General features: G+C 28.6%; 1 protein-coding gene across 2 annotated transcripts in view; it reads right to left on the bottom strand.

Moving 5' to 3' along the window:
- Window positions 1-20,895, bottom strand: part of LOC101236105 (GAS2-like protein 2A) — a 33,942-nt gene extending 13,047 nt beyond the window's left edge. For both annotated transcript variants that reach the window (XM_065807319.1, XM_065807320.1), the window contains exon 1: window positions 20,730-20,895. The gene's annotated coding sequence lies outside the window, so the exon portion shown is untranslated. The remainder of the gene's footprint in view (window positions 1-20,729) is intronic.
- Between the last annotated feature and the right edge of the window lie 2,010 nt (window positions 20,896-22,905).

Below are 22,905 nucleotides of genomic sequence, written 5' to 3'. Positions count from 1 at the left end.
TTACGTCTTTTGTCAACATCAAACTCTATTCAGGTATAAAATTCGGTTAGTTATCGTTTCAGATGTTTAAAACACAACAAAATAGACGCGGAGATAAGAGAGTAGCGGAGGTTTAGTAGGGTAATATGTGCCACATTTTAGGTCTCATAAACAATGCGTCAGATCTAAATATCATTTTTACTATTAGAATATTATTTTTACATTATAATATATTTTATGTTATTATATATTATTAATATTAGATAGTTTAACCTGGTAAGAATTTAAAAAGATTTTTCGGATTTGTTTTAGAATATATTTCTTAAGGTTTAATATTGTGCAAGACAAGTTGCGCAATAAACAAACCAATGCTTATATATACAGTATCGGATAAAACGACTGCAACCAAATAATGCTAATTTAGTTTCTTTATATAAAAGTGCTGCATTTTTTCAGTTTAGAGAAATAACTATGTAACTGTTTAGAGACAAAGTTCTTCAAGTTTTATTCATCACAAAGTTCATTATTTGCACACGAAAATTAATAAACTAATCAAAAGTATTAAAAAAAGTTGATTTCCTTCTGGACAAAACAAGTGCAACTCGACAAATGTTGACCAAGCTGTATTTCACTATCAATATTTCGTGACGAATCCTTTGTTGTCGATCACAGCCTAGCATCCTCGAGGCATAGATTTATAAATAGATTCGATCATGTGATCAATGAAACTTTGTGGAATTGCTGCCCTGGCCTTTTGGATTTGTTTAAACAGTTGATCCTTATTACGATCACCTTCACAATTAATTCTGCGGTTGACAACCTCCCACAGGTTCTCGATTGGGTTAAGATCCGGAGATTGAGGCGGCCAATCCATCACCGATAGGTGGTTGTCTTGAAACCACTGCTTGACTACTTTTACAGTGTGTTTCGGATCGTTGTTTGCTGAAAAACCCATTTTATTGGCATATTCAATTCAGCATGAGGTAACATAACATCTTTCAGGATATTTTTATACATGAAACGGTTAATTGTTCCATCTTTCGATGTATTGGACCTAGACCGTTAGCAGAAAAACACCCCCAGACCATTACATTGCCTCCACCATGCTTCACGCTCTTATGGCAGTAACGTAAATCGAGGCGTTTTCCGGCCAGTCGACGTACACGGCAAATGCCATCGCTCCCGATGATGTTAAACTTCAATTCATCACTGAACAGGACAGTTTGCCAATTCTGCACATTCCAGTCAATATGAGATGTAGCAAACAGGAGTCTTTTCTTCTGGTTTTTTAGTGAAATCAGCGGTTTCTTTGCTCGGCGTCGAGAAAACAATCCGGGTTTAACAGCACGTCGTCTGATTGTTTGGTCTGATAAAGGCAGCTCTAATTGCTTTTGTATCTCGACTGATGATATCCAAGGATCCTTCTTGACGGATCTGACGATCATAGAACCCTCTCTAGAAGTGGTGGAACGCGGTCTTCCACCTTTGTTATCTGCTGCCAACTTCCCCGTAGAACGATATTTGGAACATAGGCTTGATACGGGCCATTTTTTCACGCGATATTTATCATAAATACTTTTTTGTGACATTCCACTTACGTAATCGCCAATAATTTTCTTTCTTAGTTCCAATCCAAGACTGTCGGGAGCCATTTTTGCACTTGAAGTTATAAAAATAATAAAAATAAATAATCACGCTTCTCAAGGCTTACCGTGTTACATTTACCTTGTGATGATACAATAATGCTCTGTGTAACACAACATCTTGGTTTGATGTGGACTGTATTGATGTAATGAAACACTTGTTGTATTTCACTTCTTGTATTGATGTTCTTCGATAAAACACTTTGATAAAACTCACTTCGATAAACTGTCTTGATAATACTGACTGATTGACTTCCATATACTGACTGAATTACATGTCGATTTACATGTTTCTTATATAGAAAATGAACCTGTGTGAACCTGTTCTGGAAGATTCTAGATGCTTCTTTTCGATGCTTCTGGAAGCTTCTGGATGCGTCTGGATGCTTCTGAATGTTTCTGGATACTTCTGGATGCTTCCAGATGTTTCTTCTGGAAACTTCTGGAAGCTTCTGCGTGCTTCTGGAAACTTCTGGAAACTTCTGGAAACTTCTGGATACTTCCTTTAATTATTAAAAAACTTCCGTGACGTTGACACGGACCAGACTTAAGAAAATGAAACAAACCAAAAAAGTTGCACTTGTTTTGTCCACTGCAAAATGGCACTTGCCAACGAAATTCTGCCTGTGTGCTGTCACCTGTCAGCTGATTGCTCATGTCTATTAGAACAATTCAATACCTCTGCGCCTAATTTGTTTGTTTAACTCAGGGTTCTGCCATTTTATATAAAGATTTAATTATGTTTTATAAATAGTTTTTTTGAATAGCAATTTTTAATGGATTTTTAATTACTTTGAAACCTATATATTGAAAAATTTTATATTGGTCATTTTAAACTGATGATGAACTTTGTAAGTTCGAAACATGTATTTTAAACTAAAAAGTGTTTTTTATTTAACTAAAATTATATATATATATATATATATATATATATATATATATATATATATATATATATATATATATATATATATATATAAATTATGTAAGTGTATTCTACAAGTAGAGTGCTCAATGTTCTTATAGAGCAGAGCAATAATATATTAGTAAAAACACTTATCTAATTTTTACTTGAAAAATTAGATAATTGTTTTTACTAATTTATTATTGCTCTGTTCTTTAAGAACATTGAGCACTCTACTTGTAGAATAATATATAATTTATATATATATATATATGTGTGTGAGTGTGTGTGTGTGTGTGCGTGTGTGTGTGTGCGTGTGTGTGTGTTTGTGTGTGTGTGTGTATAAAAGCAACTTGCTTTTAACTAGTCCCAATCTCCCTTATGCGTAGTTGTAAGGGCTGAGCAAATGTAAATTATTGCGTTATAGAAATACAATCTTTAGTATTTCTACAACGCACATACCATGTGTGTACCATTTTTACCAATAAATTGGTTGAACTATCTTTATACGAAAAATTATTTTTTAATAGAACACTGTATTAAAAAACAAACTGTTTGTCTGATTTGCCTTACAATGCCAATAATAACGATGACATTTTTACTTTAGCAAATGAAATGAATCGTAATAAACGAGAAAAAAACAAATCAAAAGGTTTTTATATTTTTCAACGCAAATGTAATAGGCGTTTCTTATTTCATTAGAAACTTAATGGTGTTTAATGCATTGTTGGTTATATGTTTTTTTTAAAAAAGTTTATTGATGTCTAAAAACAAAGAGGTTGGAATATTTTAAAACGGGTTAAAGTTGATTGTTACAACATAAAATTTTCAGACTTAAAGTATAGAGTTGTTCTTTTTTTCTTTTTTCAATTTTTTACATATTTAGTAAGAAAAAACCCCACCTTTTTATAAATACTCAATCTTTATTTGCTAGATCGCATATTAAAATGTAAAGATAAATTTTGCGCGAAGTCTTTTTTTTCTTTTTCAAAGGGTTAGTTTAAAGAAGTAGTAGTTGTACCCCTGAAACTTTAGGATTCTTTAATTTGTTATAAAGTTTACTTAAAGTGGGCTAAATAAAAAAATATTTGACTTAACATGTTCATAACGATTTGATGGATCAATATACAGCGGAGAAAATAGAATTAGTCTCACCTTTATTTTTCGTTCTAATTTAACAAAAATGGCAGTGAAACAATTATTAAATTTACTTTTTTTCTTATTATCTTCTACTCCAATTAAAAGATTTATAAATTGGTATGTTTAATTACAAATGGAAAAATAATCAAAAGTATTCAATCTGTGGGGAAAACAGAATTAGCCTCATTTACTTTATATACAAGAAAGTACAGAAAATATTTTGTTTTTACGCTCATTTAATATTTAGTATTGCTTCCTAAATTTTTAATGACTTTAAATATGCGACTTGACATACTAGTCACAAGACTTTGGATAGTTTCTACAGATATTTAATTCCAAGCTTCTCTGATACAAGTTTTCAGTTTCAATGTGGATTCATATTGCTTACCATTTTCATAAACTTTTTTACAAAAAGATTTCCCATAGATTTTCAATTGGGTTTAAAACTGGACTGCATGCTGGCTATTCCATAACGTGAATATTTTTTCTCTAAACCAAGCTTTTGTAAGATTTTAACTATGGTTGGCTGCATTGTCTTGTTGAAAAGTGAAGTTTTCACCCATTAATTTTTCAGCATGTTCATACAAACTAATTTCTAATAAACCAATGTTGTTATGTAAATTCATTTTTGTTGAAACCCATGCCAGTGGAGGTTTTCCAGCAAAGGAAAAAGCCCCCCTCCCCAAACCTTAACAGTTTCACCACCAAAGTTACAACTCATCTGAGTTTCTTCCTCTTTTCGAAGATAATGCCAGTAATATTGACAACCATTAAGACCATCTAGATTTAACATTTTTTTCATTGCTTAAGAGAATTTGATGCCACTTATTCTGCCAAGACATGCGTTCTTTTGCAAATTGTAATCTAGCTTCTTTATGACGAACTGCAAGTTTTGGTTTTGGTTTACGTTTTTTCCAATTTGTGTTTGGATCTTCATGTAAGATTTGTCTTACAAGTTGAACAGTTACAAGTACTTGTAAACCAGCACGAATTCGAGATGTAATCATGTGCTCAGCAGCATCACGACGTACAGTAATTTGTGTAGTACAATTATCAATTTTACGTTTGCCACCACTTCGCTTATAAGCGCCATAATTAGCACCCATCTTGAAGTAATAATTCACCATATTTGGAGATCTTTTAATTTTCTTTGCAATTTCCCGATTAGATAAGCCTGTATTTTTGTATGCTTTGATTACTTCTATTTCTTCTTCGTTAAACGTTTACCACGTCCCATTTCAAATTCAGGTATCAAAAACCAAATGCTAAAAACTTTATGAGCACTGGTTTTGCAGGCTTTTTTAACTTACAAATAATAATGCGTATCATCAGATCAAAATATACAAGGAAATTGAAAATAATAATTAATGAGGCTAATTTTATTTGCTATCGCAAATATCAGGTATTATACATTTTGTGTTTTTATTAAATGTAATGCATATTAATTATGCTATATTATGATGTAAAAAGTTGTTGTTTGTAACAATAGTTATACAGTATTGTGAAAAAGTTAAGAACCACAAAAAAAACAAATCATAATTTATTTTTATTTTTAAATTTTTTTTTAACCGAATATATTTTTCTGGTAAAAAGAATAATAATAATAAATTTTAGAAAATAGACAAACAAAATAAAAAATAATAATAGTGATAAAAACTTTTAAACAAATATAAAAAATGTATTTAAAGTTTTTTAGGTAATTTTTATTTTAAAAAAATTGTGAAAAAGTTAAGAACCACAGAATAAAAAACGATAAACTTTACCACCTAATACCGCGTAATTCTACCATGAATTTTTAAGCACTCATTTATACGATTTGGCATTGAGTCTATTAAATTCTCTAAAATTTGTTTGGGAACATTTCCAAGTATTGTTGGTAAAATATTGCGCAACTCCTCAAGGCTCCTTGGTGCTTTCTTGGCAATCTCTTTATCAAGCCAACTCCAAAGATTTTCAATGCAATTTAGATCTGGGCTATTTGGTGGCCAAGTTAGACGCTCAATATTTTTACTTTCGAACCATTCAGAGACAATTTTAGCCCTGTGACATGGTGCATTGTCTTGCTGAAAAATGAACGGAACGCTTTGCTCAAGTGCATCAATTGACGGTAACAAGTTGTTGTTTAAAATATCGACATAATAAGTAGAGTTGAGTCGACCATCAAATAATTTAAACATACCGAGGCCATAATATGTCATGCAGCACCATATTCCAACCCACCCGCTACCATGTTTTGTTCTTTGAACAATACAATCGTGATTATATTTTTCTGAAGGCTGCCTGCAAATCATAATTCGGTTTTTTTGGTTATCAACCTCGATATTCATCTCATCACTGAACATTACTGTCCTCCATTTTTGTTTAGACCATTCTTTGACGCTTTGGCAAAATTCTTTTCGCTTTTTTATATGTCGTTTGGTAAGTCGCGGTTTTAGAACAGCTTTTTTCCATAACATATTGTTAGCTAATAGTTTCCTACGCAAAAGTGATGCCGAGGCTTGACGTCCATTTGAAAGCTTCCATTCCCTTCTTAATTCATGCGACGGCATGGTTCGATTTTTCTTTGCCAACCTGATTAAAAGGCGATCATCGTTGGGTGTCGTCAAACGCGGTCTTCCAGAACGATGGCGATCAACGTAAGATTTCGTCTCTTTGAATCTTTTGATGATTGTTAGCACCGAACTATGTGATCGCTTTACTATTCTTCCAATTTCGCGAGCGGATTTACCTTCCTGGTGAAAATGCACCACTTTTACACGATCTTCATAGGTAATAGCTTTTCTGCTCATTTTTTCAAAAGGAAAGAATTTTTTTTTGTTTGAAATTAAACACTTTTTTTAAAAGTATTTAAAAAAATTAATTTTTTTCAAATGTTTTTATTGGTTCTTTGGTAATAACTCAGGTCATTAAAAGAATATTTAAAAAAAAAAGGGAAAAATAAATTTAAAAAGACGTTTCCGCCGCATTTAGCACAAAAAATTCTTTGTGGTTCTTAACTTTTTCACAAAAAAAATATAAAAAAAAATTAACACATAATATTTAATCCTTATTTTTTATAGGTTCTATTAACTAACTTTCAAAAAAAAAAAAATTTTCTTTTTTCTCATGCTATATTTAATATGTTTGAAAAAAAATGACTATTTTATTATCTATAGAATAAAAATTAATTAAATTTATTTGAAAAAAAAATTTTTTTTTTATTTAGTGGTTCTTAACTTTTTCACAATACTGTATATGTGTGGATACAAAATATGCAACACACAAATTTGCTTACAGATTTACAAAATATTGGATTAAAACATGACGAGGCTTATTCTAATTCTCCACTGTAAATCAATATCTTCTAAAGCCAATGGATTTTGTTATAAAAACCGAAATCTGCCATTAAATTTTGATTTAAGTTATGATAATAAATGTAATTTTTTCATAATTTAAAAAACATATGGAGGAGTTTAAAATGTTAGAGGGAGGACTAAGAATAATAGAGTAGAATTATTCTTGATCGTCGTTTTTTTTTTTTGCAATATCTTTAGTAAAAACTGCATAGTAAAATTGTTTCTGCAGTTGTTTATATAAAAAGATAATAAGTTGAATTTTGAACAAAGAATTTAATTTTTAATTGTTATATTTTTCCTCTAATATTGTAAATGCATTTATCATTTAAGTTATAAGAACTTAATTTGTTTGTATCAAACTTGAAAGAACTTAATTTGTTTGTATCAAACTTGTATCAACATTAAATGTTGATACAAATTTTATACCTAAACTGGATTTTCTATAGGCTGATAATTAGACCGCTACCCAGGAAAAAAAGTTCTATAGAATTTCTAAGAACTTTTGAAACATATGACCTATGGAAATTTTATAGATTTCTATAAAATTTTTATAGAATCTCTGTTAACTTCTATAGAAATTCCAATAAAACTTTTTTTTCTGCTTTTTTTTTTATAGAAAAATTGTTATAAAAAGTTTTATAACAATTTATCGGCCATGTTTTAAAAGTATATAGAAATTATATAAAACTTTTTTTCCTGGGTAAAGACGTAGCAGATATACTCTTGTGAATGTTCAGAGTAAAATAAAAACAAATTTTGTTGAAAAAAAGTAGTACTTTTACAAAAACTTCAACAACTCTTAGGGTAAAATGATTTATTCTAATCCAATCAGTCATCCGAAGTATAAAGTAATATTACACATAAGTGGAAAAGGATTTTAAATTTCGCTTTTGTTCTATTCAGTTGTGATATTATTTTTAACGGTCAAAGTTAACACATTTTCCTCCATTATGGATTTCCTCTTTGAAAAAAAAGTTTTTTTATGCAAACTATTTTTCTTAATATATTTAACAGTTTTAATAAACTAAAAAGAGTTTTAATGACGAATTTCAGAAAGTAGCATATTTACCTCTCTATCACCTTAAAAACAAAAATAGTAATTTTATAACTAAAAAAATCAAAAAAATCATGTCTAAATATGTTCAAAAATATTTCCTGTTGAATTCAATAATGCAACTTCAAAATAAACTTTATACAACTACACAACCAACCAATGATTCTCTTATAAATTAAAGATTCTCTCATAAAAGATGGTCCAACTAAAAATTTTATCATCGAAGATGCTCCAAATAAAGATTCTATAATAAAAGATGTCGAAATAAGATGAGTACTATAATTTTAATATTTTATTATAAAAAATCTTAGGTCTTCACTAAAAACTAACTTTGTACAAAGAGAAAAATTCTGTTATTTGACAAAGGTACAATTAATACAGTTTGAACCAAAATAAAATTATTCAAACAATAAACTTTCTTTATATTGCATTTAGAGCATATCCCACTCTAAATGATTTTGTCAACTTTAGTAATTTGCCTAGGAATAAATAATTTAGGGATAAGGGCAATGCGTTACATTGTTGCGTTTACATATTTAAAACGATTATTTAATACATCATTTTTCCTACACAAAATCTTATATATATGGTCTTAATAGGCTTGGAGTGGTCGTAAAAATTTCTGGAAATTAATAAATGTCCCCTCCCGTGTAAGCACCTAACTTTATGTTCAATTTTACCTAGCCCCTAGTTACAGAAAAATTGCCAATAAAATACATCTAGCCTAACTTTTTACGTTTTGTTAGAAATGTTTTCTACTATCTCTAAAGCCATGTTTTAAAACCACATATTTGAAAAAGTGTGCTTGGATTCCTTATTATAAGTCACTTTTTCAAGCTTTTAACACAAGTTTTCTACACAATTAAAGAAAAATGGACCAGCCTAAGACAGAGTATAATAGTTTTAGAGTAAACTTTTAGCTAAACGTCTTCGAAAATGTAAATGTACTTTTAATAGTTTAAGAAAGCAAGAAAATGTGTAAATATTGGTGTAAATGATGTTTATGTAAGCAGTTGAAATTGAAAGTGAAAGAAAATTTAAAGTGCATCAAAAAAAAATTTAAGCTAGTAATGGTACCAAGTAGAAACTCAAATCGTGTTAGTAGATACAGGTTTATTAATATAGAAATTCTTGCTTCTATTTTTGATAAATTTGGGTGTCTAAAATGTCTGATTGTCGTTAAGCGGGGATAAAAAGTCTTGCATAGGATTTGCATCAAATTTATCTTTAAGTTGGTTTAAGTGGTTTTGAATTAGAATTTGATACATTAAAAAAATATATCAGAATACAATAATATTAAAAGATTGGTGTATGCATCTTGAGAACAACTGTTCAAGGCCAAGATTGGTGAGAACACTTGGTCAAGGCTAAGGTAGTCTGAATTGGTTTACCACCCTTATGATTATCCCAAAAGGATTATGGAATAAAAGCTACAATGTTGTTGTTCAGAAATTGAAAATCGCAGCACAAACAGTTTATATTAAAACTATGCATGAAACTGTGCAAGAACTCAGGAAAAGCAAATATCTTAATGAAATAGTAGATACTAGAGTTTCTGTTGACGGAACATGGCAAAATAAGGTGTTTTTTTTCAAAATAGGTCATTTTCCGACTGAAATTGTACTTAAATTAAAGTCCATCTATGAAGAATTAACATCAAATGCTTACTTAAATTGTTTAATTCATGGAAAAACACAGAGCCAAAATAAAAGTCGACATATGTTTTGCTTACGCTGCTGAAATTTGGACTCTATGATGCTATTAAAGCCTTTTATATAGGATTAAAATAAAATATCCTTATATTTGAAAAACTTAACATGATACCATAACAGTTTACCATTTCATTTAACTGAACCAGAGATGAGTTAACATGTCGGAATATAAAAAATAATGACACAATCAAGAAACAAAGAAAAATTTTAAGAAGCCGCAAACATAATAAATCCGACAAATTTGAATAGAAAGAAGGAAACATGTATGGAGCTGGAGTTCATGAATATAAAATATTATCAATGAGCTCTTTCTACACGATATTTTTTGTACTTCTGATATTTTATGACATTTTTCATCACAACTTTAACTTATTTGGCATTTTTCTCAGAGCGGGTGTTTTTAATCTCTCGGCAGAAGTACGTTTAAAAAAAAACCCAATTATTTACTCTCATAAAGGTGTATGCAACAAACAGACAACTTTTTCTTGGTAAAGTAAGTCACTAGTCTACTCCTTGTGGGGTCTTACTGCTCGTCAGAAGCGTGTTTCTTGCTTTTCGCTTTGTTCTTAAGAATTATTTCTAATTTGAACGGCATAATTTTTATTACTTTCTTTAGCATTTTTAGGTTTATCTTTTGGTTTATAAAAAATATCGTTAAGTGATTCATTTGAATTCTGAAAATATGGAATACGGTGACGCAGTTGTGTGATATGACGTAGATATACCTTATATGGACCTTTAGTACAGTTGGATGATATTATCTCATTGTACAGCAAAACTACCAGAGTGATAGAATAATATACTAACTAGATAATTTTAGTCCTCAAAGTATTGAATCCAGTTCACTTACATTAATATGGTGTGTATCACTTGCCGGCCAAAGAAGAACAACAAGAGCAGAGTTTCACCAAGTCCTATGGATGATGCATCACAGTAAAGCTTAGCTTTTCAATTCGCTGGTACCAGTCATTTCCCAAGGGTTCTTTTTTTTCCACAAGGTGAAGCAATTTTTTCAGTTTTCCTTTACATTCTTTGGAAATAAAAATATTCCAAAGAATATTTCTAATGCTTGTAAAGGCAAATTTCCTGCCACCGGGCAGTGTCCAATGAGTTTACCTAACTTGCTAAAAAGCTGTGTGACTGGATTATAAGATTTGAGTTGTACCACATTGTCCCTCTTCCATATCATTTTCCCATCTTTATTTATTTCAATTCTTAATCCTAAAACAAGTCTTTTTTTGATATCTTCTGAAGGTTTGGATTGTAGTTTAAGTTTATCCAGATACATCGCTATATTTTCCATAGTTTGTACTTTTTCATCAACAAATATATGATCTATATTGTTATCACATGCTTTCTTCACGGTTGGGTTGACATTGAGCACGCGGCAAAGAATTATTATCACTATTGTTGGAGCCATTTTGATGCCAAAACACATTCTGATAAAACAATATCGATTTCCATTTATAATCACCACTTGATATGGCCGGAGTTTTTATCAACGTGAATTTAAAGTTAAAATATTTTTCAGGTCAAGATTTTTTGAATTTTTTTATTTTCTCCAACGACGCACTTTCTTTTGACAAAGGCCCACATTTGCTATGTAACAACTTGCAAATTTGTTGAGAGCTCATTGGTCTCCCACTAAACGTACCTTTTAGTTTTTGTATATTTGCTCAACGCACATAAGTGGTATCAATACTTTAGGTGGTCTCAATGCTAGTTCGTTATATGGTTCAAGAATGCCAGAGTTAATCCATTCATTTATTTCTTTCTGGTAACTACGTTTGTATTCTTGATTTATCTTTTGTTCAAAAATGCTATTATTAGTTACAGGCACTTTATTTCACTTCCATGATGCCATCCACTTTTAATCGTCGAACTTTGCCGTTTCCAGGAAAATACTGAATACCATTATTTCCGAAGTCTCCGTTTTTCTTTTAAAACTTTGTAATCGCTTGAAGCAGTTTTTGTTTTGATGATTGTGTTTGATGATTGACAAGCATCGAGCATTACCTACTATATTACAATGTAATAGTAATATAGTAGGGCATGCATCATGTATTCAAAAACATGTAATATAGTAATATAGTATGTATATACAATAACATAATAATTAATATAGTAGGCCATGCATCAAGTATACATAAACAAGTAAGTTATAAGAAAAGAAGCCATACAATACTTTTTACTTTTTTTACTTGTACTACTAAATAGATTTTTACAAAATACAAAACGTCAGTGGTTTTGGTCTTATCAGTAGAAACCGAGTAAAAAAAAAGTGTATTTAATTGTTAGAACGTTCTACAAAAAAATTTTTTTGCTAGTATGTTTTTTTATTCTCTGATGCCCTCTGAGTTCATACTTAAAATTAAAAAAAAAATTCTTAATATTACTGTAAAATTTTTTTAATTTTAATACAATTTGAAGCTTTTACATGGGTTTAGATGCAGGTCCCAAAGTTTTATCTCACTTTTACTACCACTTTATCACTATATGTTTAGGAAAGCTAATGTGCTTAGGCTAAACAGCAATCTGCTAATCCGGACAGTGTAGTACAGACTTTTCAGTGAAGGGGGGAGGGGGAGTTGATGCAAGTGACAAATTGAACAACCTTTGTGTTTATTGATTATTATTTTGTTTTAACTGCTTTTTATCTATAACTTTTTTATTGTATTTATACCCATTGATTGTAGACTAAAATAGACAAATATTACTTACATCTGTTGTTACTACTACTTTTTCTTTACGTTTCTTTAATAACAAACATAGTAGAGTAAAACAGGCTAGAATAAAGTATAGGATATAATAAAATAGTTATGATAATGTTTACTTTTTATCCGAATTAATTATTGCAAACATTTTTTTAAATTATTAGCATTGGTTCAAGCAACAACTTGAATTAAATCTGGTAGATACGCTAATCAAATTACACTAGTTACTACATAAAGGTCATCTGTTTTCGAGGTTTTCGAGGTTTACGAGGAAGAGATTGGAACAAGATTTTCATCAATCGTTAGAGTCATAGATTGAGCATTAGAGCCGTTGGTAATACTTCGTCATTAAGAGCCGCTTTTTGTACGCAAGAGATAGTAGCAAAAGTATTTCAACAAACTGCAACATGAAATTTACAAAGCAGGTATCAGCAAAAACACTTCGTGTCATTTGCAGAATTTTGATGAAATTGAGTACTATTGTGATTAAGGCAAAGAACACATAGTTTGCAGGCTAAAGCTAAACGAATATTGAAATGGCAACAATGAAAAAATTAGTTGGAATGCTACTCGTTGTGTTGTATTTATTATTTTTAAATCAAAAATTTCTTGTACAAATTTTGGTTAAGTTTTACCTAAGTGTTTCAAATGATGCCAATACGCTACTCCACTATCTGAATTGATGGTAGATATGCAGTTTGTGCAGTAGTTGGTTAGCGCCATTAAAAAATTTTCAAGTAACTAGTTTTATCTTTAATTATCAATTAGTAATCAATTTAATTGAATAAACTTAATTATAGCTACAGAGTTATATGTATTTTAGTAATTAACTAACTATCTAATTAAAGCTATAGAATTATAGGTATTTTTACAGTAGACTCTTGAGTCTCTGTAACGTTCACTGCGTTCGTTGAACGCAGTAAACGTAACATGTGTCAAGGTCATACTTATTTCTACCAAAAACAATACCTTATTATTTGCAAATTAGCTCATTCGTCACACACTCGTCAGCCACTAGATATTGGTGTTAATTGCCATGTGAAAAGATTTTGGCGCAAATTGATTTAAAAGTTTCATGCAGAGATAAATTTCTATTTGGTTTAAAAGTTTTATGCAGAGATAAAACACTATTATTTCAAGTTTTTGTCATCTTAAAGACCAGAATAAACGCTACTATCCCCACCACTAGTAACTACACCGTATCAGCCATTACAGTCTGAATCTAGAACAACAACATCTAAAACCATCATACGTCAAATAGTATTTGCTCCAAAGTCAACTCTAAAGTCAACTTGCTTGCAACCAACCTTTAATATTGTTTTATATCCTACTATTTTATTCTATATTCCGACTAGGAAGTTTAAAAAGTAGTTGAAAAACAATTGTAATAAACCCAATTGCTTGCAGAAGCTTTGCAAAAAATATTTTAAATCTAACAGGTTGACATTAAAAAAAAAAAGTTTAAACGTGCTAAGATTCAAAGGGGACTCTCTCAGCAAACTTGAAACACTCAAAAGGTTAAAAGATGCTGGCAGCAAAAAAGCAGTAAAGCAAGCTAGAAAAGTAAGTTTAACTTTAATGATGAGAATCAACTCAACCATTTACAATACGATTAATTGGTTTTGAAGTCTGGAACAGTTAAACGCAAGTAAAAGAAAAAAGCCAGAACTAAAAAGCTTATACGGATTTTATGAGATTGGATTCAGAGGAACCCATTCAAGTCAATGAAAAAGTTGACCCAGGAACTTAGTGTAAGTAACTCTAAAAAATGGGTCGTTGTATAAAAAAAATTTCAAAGCTTAGTCCGAAGCCATTACAAAAAGACATCTGCTTACTGTCTGAAAACCAAAATACTTGAAAAACCCAAGAAAATACCTAGTATTTTGAAGAAAAGTGCGCCAATTTTACTGCTTTCGGAAAAAAGGATTTTACCTTAACTTTAATTTCTAATACTCTAACTGACTTATTTGTTTCAGACAAGGCTCCAAAACAAGTCTCGGATAACTTTCAGCCTAAGTTCTGACTTAGCATCCGGTCTCAGTAATAATTTCTTAGTCTTGTGTCATAAGATGGGAAAAAATCCCTTCATTATTCATTGATTCTGATGTCAAACTTAACACAGAAGTGTAAATAGGCATTTTAAATGACAATGAGGAGCTTTAAACTCCAAACTACACTTCTAATAAAAAAGCATTCTTTTAACATGATGGTGGACTATGTCAAAGGGCAAAACAGACTCAAAATTGGGTTTGTAAAAATCTCCGGATTTCTGGTCTAAAAATGTATGGCCGCCCAGTTCTCCAGACCTTAACCCATTAGACTACTCCATATGGGCGTATCTCCATCTTAAGGTATGTGAGCATCCTCACAACAGCATCAATGCCCTAAAGGTTTTCGTCCGCAAGGTTGGGATGCTATGTCCACCGATTTCATCAAAATCAAGTCAGTGGTTCAAGCAGAAAGAGCATAATGTTAAGTATTTGTAGCCAATACAGTTTACTTTCATTTTAAAAAAAGAAATTTAAAAATTGGGCTTTTCTAACCCTTTTTATTTGAGTTTTTAGAATAAGATCGAGTTAGTACGGAAGTCATTTTAGACGTATGGAAAAAGCTTACGATGCTTTAAAATAGAAAAACATTTTTGGTGTATTTAAGGATATTTATCTACTTAAAAGGCATACAGCTGTAAAATATAACAACTTGATATTATTTTGCTTTTTGAGATATCATTTCTAAAAACTTTGCACTTTTTGAGCAAAAAACCATTTAAATTAGCCCAAAAAGTAGGAAAAATTGAATAAGCAATTTTTAATATTATTTATCATGTTTAAAATAAGAAAATCATTTTGAAGAAAAAAAAAAGAAAACTGTCTTATCTAAATTTTTTTTAGCAGTCTATTACCTTAATTTAGAATTAAAACTAAAATTCTATAAACAAAAAAATTTCTCAAACCGTCTCAAAATGGTTTTTACTTTAATTAGAAAGTAAAAAAAAAACTAAATTAATAAAAAGTAAATTTTAGTGAAATTAAACGTTAAACTTTACTTTGATCAATATTTGATCCTACTTAAACCTTCCTCCCCATCGAAAAAAAAACTATTTCTTTTTTTCCGTGAATTATTTAATATTTCAATTTGAAAAATTTGAAATAATAAATATAAACTTAATTTTAAGTGAGTTAAAAATTTATTGAACATGAAAAAAAGATTTAAATTGCATTTGTTTTTAAACTAAAAATCACAAGTATGATTTAATAAAATGTATAAGATTTTTGAATTTGATTTTTTGAAATTGGAAAAAATGAGCCTATCCCCTTGATCTTTATAGACTTATATAGCATTTTTAAAGACTTTTAGAATCTTTTTAGTAGCAAAATCGAAATCCAGCAGTAGAAATGTTTTGTTGCTTCAATACATTTCTTCAGTTAGATCTATCTACTAAAAAGATTCTGAAAAATTCCATATTATAGGTTACAGGATTTTCATCCCATACCATTTATCTTATGATCTAGGTTATGGAGTGAATACTTCATTCTGAAACACAACGTGATTTTTATTATGGTTTTAACAAAAAAAAATAATAATAAACTAGTGTTAATCTCTTCGAAACACCAAGATGAACACAACCATATCAATGAAAAGCACCTTTGCTGTTAGTTAAAATAATTGATACTATCATGTTTTTATTTTTATATTTCCGTCATTTACTCCATTTTAATATCCTAAATTTTTTAGGATATTAAAATTTTTAAAGTTTTTATTTTAGCTATGTTTTCTGTTTAAAAATTTTTACATTTTAGTTTGCTGCATAAGTTTAGGTATACTTTAGCAATGAAATTATTTTTGGCTATAATTAAAAAAAATTTTTCTCATTACTTTTTAATTTTTGTTCTCTCTGAAATAAAATTGATGAAATGAACGATGGAATGAACTCTGAAATGAAAAAAATGAACATCTGTTCATTTTTTTTGTTTGTTTGTATTACATATTCCTCTTGACAGATTTTTTTCCATAAGTATTTTGTACTTCTCTGCGGGCTTTCATTTCTCAGTCTAGTTCAAACAGCGCAGGTTTTTTTTTACTAATTACATAAAGATTTACTTTTTAAAAAGACTTAATATTAAAAAAGATTTAAAAACTAATCTGAATTTGATAACATTTTTGAGGCACCCCAGTAGAATAAGTAGTATACCCTTTCATTTTGCAATAAAAAAAATCCTTATACCTTAAATATCTCTATGGCTATCTTTAATTAACATAAATTTACGAACTATTTTCATCAAGCAATTTGGTTCAATGGGTACAAAAAATACAATTTGGTACAAAAAAAAGTTGTTTTGGAGTTGTTAAGTTAAGTGTTTTAATTGTGAAAAAATGTCAGGTTCATAAAATATTTATAGATTAAATCAATAAGTTTTGCAATCTTTCAAACAATGGTGCAATAAATCGTGCAATCTTTCAAACAATGCCGCAATAAATTAAGCATTTTTGTAAAATCATGATGATTTATCAATTATAAAAAGTTTAAACGTAAACGAAAAGAAAAATCTTTACAAACCAAGAAATTTGCGTTGCATTATACGTCAATTAAAATTAGGCCAACTTTTGCCACCATTTTTTCTCTATGTTTTTTTTTGTTTGTTTCTGAAATACTCTATTTTTAGTTTTTATTATTTTACCCTTATTATTATTAAATTTTTTTAACTTAAAACTTTTTTTATTATATTTTTAAAATAGATTTTAAGAAGATTTTTTTTGTTACTTTACATTTTTGACGTAACCAAGTTATTATTCTTAATTTAACACATTTTTTTAGTTCTTAGTTTTTGTTTATAAGATAATCCAAAAAGCTATAATGGTCTTGTATAAAACCATTATAGCTTTTTATGTTATTTTTATGCACTATAATTAAAATTAATCAAAAAATATAAAATAAATGCAGAGGAATATCGTCGTTCAAATTTTGTTTTGCCACAAACTGACATCACTGCGGCAAATTTTTTTTGGATTCCATTTTAGATTAGAGTTATATTACTAAAGCTATGTCTATCTTTTTTAATGGTCTAAGCGTGTTACAAACCACCGTGTAATAGAATTTAATAAGGATGTTTACTACCGTATTCTTCGCCGGTATTTCGTAGTGCTTTTATGCCTGGGCTGGCATCAAACATCTAATTTTTTCGATTTAAAGTCAGTACTCAAATCGCTACGGCTGCTAAATTAGCAAAGCGATTGATAATAGGTTGACCAAGTTAATGCTAAACGTTAGGTAGTTAATAGTATGCTCATAATGAACTGAATTATCAAATTAAAAACTATTATTAATAAATAGTAACATTAAAATCGTGATAAAGTTGAGTTTAGTTAGACTAACTTTTTTTTTTCCAAGAATTAATTTGGTAATATTTCCAAAAATTATTTAGATAATATTCCCAAGAATTATTCAGGTAACATTTGAAAGAATTATTTAGGTAATATTTCCAAGAATTATTTACGTAATATTTCTAAAAATTATTTAGGTAATATTTCCAAGAATTATTTAGGTAATATTTAGAATTAAGGTAATATTTAGGTAATATTTAGAATTATTTAGGCAATATTTCCAAGAAATTTTTCGGTAATATTTCCAAGAGTTATTTAAGTAATGTCTCCAAGAATTATTTTGATAATACCAAATTATATGAATAATTATATACCTAAAAAGTATAAAAATGTCCTTAAAAAAGAAAAATTATTTGAACTTGAATGTGGTTAAAATGTAAAGACGTTTTTTAGACGTATTTTTCACGTCTTGTGGTTGCAAGGAAACCACAATACGTCTAAAAAACGTCTTCTGCTTTCCCAGCAACCACAAGACGTTTTTTAGACGTATTTTTCACTTAATTTCGACAAAAAGACGTCAAAAAAACGTGGAGAAGACGTCATGTGTTTGTTAGGGTAGCTTTTTCAACTTTTGAAAAGATATTTTGAACTGCATTTATTGAAGAAAATGGTAAAGTTATTAAAACAAGCAACTCTGGTTACCGTAGTAATTAGTACATTGATTATATTCAAATGTTTATAATTGTAAGAAAAATTAATATTTTTTGAAAAAAATAATGCTTCAATGTTTACCACCAGAAGTCATCCTAAATTAAATTTATACCCATTAAACTTAAAAACAATCAATTACTAAGAGAAACCTTTGTTCCTGGGGCTGTATTATTTTAATGCACAAAAACAAAGCCAAGGGCTTATTTAAAATGGTGAAACCGATGCCATATAATTGTTTTGCTGATTACTTTCTATTGGTATTAACAAAATTATTGTTCTTAGCGCAAAAAAATTTTTATTAATTGTACCTGGGGACACCAAATTGTATACTAAAAGTTAATTATTTGAGTAACATTACAATTGCGAGCATTATAACCGCTCGATGTAAATAGCAACCTAATAAAACTAAATCAAAATGGTCCTGATAATTAATTTCATTTTTTTATTTATTAAAAAATCTCTTTAAATAGAGTAAAATCTTAAAAATCATGATGTTGTCACATGAGGTACAGCCATGAGGTAACTAAATATACTAGTTACAAAATGTTACAAAATAGCCTCATATAAATAAACTAAAGTAAATTAGAGGCAGTCTAGTTAACAATAACTAGATTGCCTTTAATTTACTAAGGAACCAACATAAGGAAGACACTTATTTAGTATTGCAATGAAACAAAGTTATGTTGATGAACTTCAAAAAAATTATCTTACTCAAGGTTGTAAAACAAGGTGCAATACACCTAGCGTATAATAATAGCGAGATAATTAAAAAGCTTAACTTTTTAGCATCATACATTATATGTTTTTATATTAAATTATAAATAGTTTTTATAAGTTTAATTTTTTAGTTTGAACTTTTTGTAAATCATGACAAGTAATAATATTCGATCGAAATTTTGTTTTTTACAGCGCATGTGTTTAATACTATTTACAAATAATACTAAACGTATTCATTTCGCATTATTAGTTACTAATACTAAACATTTACTACTAGGCATTTAAAGTAGTGATTTCACTGAACAAATAATCTATTCTAATCAAATAAAATTCAATTCAAGTTTTTTTTTACAGCAAGTGTAATTACAATAGAGCATATTGTAACTACAGTTGCCCATGGTTACAGGCAATTTTTATTACATAATAAAAGTTAAATAACTGTAAATAACATAGCATTTTTATATTTTAACAGTGCAACTACAGGTTACTTTAATTGCTTAATAATAACTCTTTAACATTATTAATTAGAATATTTACTGAATAACTCTTTAACATTATTAATTAGAATATTTACTGAATAACTCTTTAACATTATTAATTAGAATATTTACTGAATAACTCTTTAACATTATTAATTAGAATATGTAAAAATTAAAACCTTATTCAGATACTATTCACGAGATTTAAAAAACCTCGTTCTAAAAAATTTAACTTTGATCATCTTGATATTGCACTTGTAAGCCAAATTTTTATAAAATCAGTATTAAAATAAAATCAATATTAATATATAATCATCGTTAACAACTATAATACCAATATCATTTTAAATAGGTGAGTAAATTATTGTTTACATAACATAATACCGATTTTTGAAACTCGTGATATTCAATGATTTTGTTTAAAAAATAAAGCTTAGAAGCGACAGAGAACGAGAGATAGTCAAATCGCTTATGTACTCGCTTTTTTTAACCCCTCCCTTAAACGTATTTCTGCGTTTTTAGGTAAACCTGCATCCCCCATACTTGCATAATTTGCATATTACTATGAATAATATATAGTTTTAAATAACTTCAAACTAGTTAAACGTCGCATAAGTAATAGTTACTTTTCTTTGCCATACTATGCAATAGTATGGCAAAGAAAACTATATATATATATATATATATATATATATATATATATATATATATATATATATATATATATATATATATATATATATATATATATATATATATATATATATATATATATATATATATATATATATATATATATATATATATATATATATATATATATATATAGTTTATGTCTTCTGCGTTGTATTTTTATTAAGGTTTTTGGTTTCATAATAGGAACTGTAATCAAAATGACGCGTAAAAATATCAACTAAAAGTGGGAGCTTAAATATATCAAATTTTAAAAGAAACTCAATATAAATACTAAATATAAGTACTAAATATAAATAAATTACAAAAAGAAAAAACAAACATACTTTAACGTAAATTCTTTAACAAAAATACTTTTTCCTGTAAAAATTTTTTTTTCCTGTAAGCCACATTAAATCTTCGTATATCACATTTTTCAAAAAAACTTAGAAAAAAACAAACAAACAATCAAATCAATAAAAACCAATGGAAGAAAAAAAAAGAAAAAAAAAAGAACCTCAATAAATAATTTAGAAAACTTATTGTTTGTTCAAAAGGTTTATTGGTACTTTATATTTTCCTATTTAAACGATGACTTAAGTGAATAAATTATTTTTTCCGATTTAAAAAATAACTTTTGAGAATAAATTATGCTTTTGTAAATAATTTTGTTTTATTTTATTTTAAACCTCTTTTTTTTAAGATCTAAAAAACAATTTTTATAATAATAATAAAGAAAATATTATATCAAAATTAGTAATAAACAATATTATTTAAAATACTTTAAACCAGTTATTAAGTTTAAAGTTATTTAATGTTTATCAATGAAAAAAGAATATTGCTGATGTTTATGGAAAACAAATACTAAAAAATTTTTTAATGGATTTACGAGTTGAGTTTAAAATAATTTTTTACTTTTTAATTATTTTTTTTATTATTATGCTGTTTGTATACAAAAAGAACTTTTTGTTTTCTTTTTGCCGTGTGTAATTATTTACAATAAGATAAATCGTGGTAGCATAAAATATAGCCGGAACATGAAAAAGACATATGCTGTTTTTACCACCTGTTATTACCAAGACCCGCTTACACGCACATATCGTCAGTTTATATACAGTTATAAAAGATATAGCAAAACTGGGTAAAATGAAATAGAAGATATAATGAAATATTTATGACAACAATTATTCTTCTGCTCTTAATTAATTATTGAATATACTTTTTGCAAATATTTTTCCACCATATTGAAGAGAATCTTTTTCTAAATAAGATGATATAAAATTTCAATAATTTTTTTTCTTAGGATAAGTTGTTAAATTTTTAGCCGCGTAAAACATTTTTTTTTTGAAAAAATGGACATAAAACTCTTTGAAAATGTAATTAGTTAAGCCTGTCAAGAATCGATATTCAAAATTAAATTTTCTGCTTCTGGTAAAAAGTTATGAATTAAAAACGGAAACTGTGAACTACGGGGTTGAACGAAATAAGCTAATTGTTAACTCAGTAAATAGGGATTTTATTAATTAATCAAATCTAAACTGACAAATGAATCTCTATAAATTCTTTGAATAAATTTTAAATCCATTATTATTAAACTTATTCTAATTTAAAATACGCCTCAAAAAGAAAAAAAATTGCACAAAAATAAAAAATAAAAGCTATACCTCAAAGAGTAAGTCGCGCTTGCAGCGGTCTAAATATAGAAAATAATAAAGCGGCGAACTTTCTCTCAACAATCGCGCTCAATTATTCATCATCCTAGTAGCATTTTGTCACTAGCGTGTCCACGGCATAGTTGAAACCATTGGCAGTGGTTCAAACACAAGATTGCTAAAACAATTTTAATCAGTTCTGGTAGATACACTTGTCAAGTTGTTCGATTAGGGCTTTGGTAGAACTAACAGAGCCATAGTCAATATTTATCACTCAGATCTGCTTGTGCACGCTAGAAATAATAGAAAAATATTTCGACACACTGCAAAGCTAGTTCAATAAAGTAGGTCTTAATAAAAACACTTCATGCCATTTGTGGAATTTTGATTTTCAACTGTCATTTAGCAGCAAGCTTGCAAACAAAACATAGTTTGCAAGCTTGCTGCTAAATGACAGTTGAAATTGGTCGGCTGATTAAATAAATCAAGTTATAGTTATTGAATTATATTTTATAGTTATATTTTAGTCAATGGAAATTTGACACATTACTACCTCATTCGTCGCACACTCTGCTGCCACTAGATGTTGATGATTTTACCATGTCAAAAGAGTTTGGCGCAAGTTACTTCAACAGTTTTATGAAGCAACAATGTTCAGCAGTTGAATAAAGTAATTCAAAACTTTTTCGGTAAAGTTTTTACGTACACACAAATAGTCCCTAAATCTCAAAATATCGATTAGTTTACCGAACTAATCAACCTGACCCAACGGGGTAAGTTGAGAAAAAGTGAGGGGCAAGATGAGCAATCAACGAATAAATAAATATTCATGAGATGGGACATGGATAAATTCTCATTAAAATTTCGTTAA

This window comes from Hydra vulgaris, chromosome 10 (assembly GCF_038396675.1).
Source record: "Hydra vulgaris chromosome 10, alternate assembly HydraT2T_AEP".
In the NCBI taxonomy this organism is placed as follows: domain Eukaryota; kingdom Metazoa; phylum Cnidaria; class Hydrozoa; order Anthoathecata; family Hydridae; genus Hydra; species Hydra vulgaris.
This window is presented reverse-complemented; position numbering and strand designations above follow the sequence as displayed.